Source organism: Chenopodium album, chromosome 23 (genome assembly GCF_948465745.1).
Source record: "Chenopodium album chromosome 23, dcCheAlbu1.1, whole genome shotgun sequence".
In the NCBI taxonomy this organism is placed as follows: Eukaryota; Viridiplantae; Streptophyta; class Magnoliopsida; order Caryophyllales; family Amaranthaceae; genus Chenopodium; species Chenopodium album.
The window spans coordinates 33,012,311-33,014,527 of NC_137856.1; positions in this window are offsets into that span (position 1 = coordinate 33,012,311).

The following is a 2,217-nucleotide window of genomic DNA, read 5'->3' on the forward strand; positions in this document are numbered from 1 at the left end:
AGATCAACTATGGTTTTAATTTTTTATTTTTTATAACGAAAGTATAACTTGTATAATGTTTTTTTTTATCCCACTCTTGTCTTTCAATTTTTTTTGATCTAAACACCTTGTACAATTAACAATTTATGCCATATGAAGCTCACAATACAAGGCTACAAGCGATAAATACACGCTTTTTACGTACGCAGCCAACTTAATGGCCTCAAATCCTTCAATCGTTCGGCCACACCCACACCCTCACGGAGTCATCACTTGCCTCGACCACCACTGCCACCAGAACCGTTATTAATCCTGTGAGTCTGTGACCATGGTTCTGTGCTCCCATCACAAACTACTTTTACAACCAGGTCATTAGTATGTCATTGTATTCAACTATTCATCATTAAATATCATTGTTTGAATACTTTCCGGGATGTATTTTTTTTTTTTTTAAATGACAAATAGTTTAATTAGGTCCAATTGATGACCTTTCCTACTAATTTTCGTAAAACATTGTCATATTAATCTTACGAAGAATCATAGTGTTTGGACTAGCTTGAGCTCAAATAATGAGATTTATATTTCTTATTTAAGCTCAAAATCATGTTATCTAAATGTCATATTTTATTCGTTTTATTATGTAATCTTTTTTATGCTTTGAATAATAGGGCTTGGCCCACTTTTGTAACAAAAAAAAAAAAAAAAAATTCGTTGGCCCACCTAACATCATTTTTAATTTATTTCGAGCTAATTTGAACGAAGAGATAAAATGTCTGAGTCAGTTATTTACTTCATATTTAATATAATTTACTATTTCGAACAAGTTTGAATGAGTTCAAACAAGTTATGCACCGTGTAAACATGCTTGCACATGGATTTAAACAAATTGTTCACAAACATTGACAAGACGAGTATGACCAAAGTTGTTTGATTTTGACTCATTCCTTTCTTCAGATTAAGATTTCAATAATCGAGTTTATTCACAAAGAAATTGAAAAGGACATTAGCTCAATTGCAGACCTAATATTTGATACATATACCTTTTTTTTTTGACGGGATTTGATACATATATATATATATCCTCCTCCTATTTTTCTTCATATGAAAGTAACTCGTGCACTCAGCTTTCACGATGGCATTCTCAGCGTATTGTTGCCCAATTAACTTTTACATCCATCACAATCGCATTCTAAAGTTTTTAAATAAATTATACTAGCTTAGTGACATTAATTGTGAGATTATAAGTGTACATAGTTGTTTTTTCTGATCTAAAATTATTGTTTTAAATTTTACAATTTTTTATGTTATTGTCATTATTATTGTTACTGTACATGTTATATTTAGTTAGAAAAGTATAACATGTGAAATAACGTTATGAGTTTTATCACTTTATGACTTAGCTTTTAAGTCTATAATGGCTTTGCCCTTCTCTCTCACCAAAAATAGAGAAATAAAATTAAATTAAATCACTACAATATAAACAATTTTTTAATGGCTCTATTATGGCTAGATTTTGACTTTAGCACTATTTTTCACACACAATCTGTTAATCTTAATTATTTTGTGACTTATAAGTAATAAAAAAATATAGTCATGTGTGATCTTGTTAGATTTGTCACAATATATGTTTTCAAAATATCAACTTTTAACAATATTTATTATCGGTAATCAAAGATATTTAGTATTAACAGTTGAATTTATGCATGCATTGAAAACATGACTAAAAAAATGTACCAACTTAAAAAAGTTAGAAAGTATTGATATTTTTTGTGATAAAGTTTATTTCAATATTGAATTCTTATTGACAATCCTAAAACTATGATATACTTACGGATTCATGATTCTAAAATGAGTACTCCACATTTTGATTCTAGGAGTCCCATTATCAATCACATTACAGACTTTAATTCAACTATGATTAACTTGATATATTGATTCTATCAACATTCTGTACTCATATGATGTAACCAAGTTAGCTTGGTGGAATTGATATAAGTTGTGACTTTGAGATCACGACTTCGAGCCCCACCAACTACATTTGCTTGAGACTTGGGAGTAAGGGATTCCTTACCTCTCCCCCTCTACCCTAGATCAAGCATTTATACGGGGCTAGAAAGCCTAAAATGGCTTAACCTGTAAGAAGTGCCTGTTCAAAGTCATAACTTGTATTCTTACCTTGTCTCTAGATCTTTCAGCAAACCCGGCTTGAATTTGATAGGGTTAACCTCTAGAGATTAC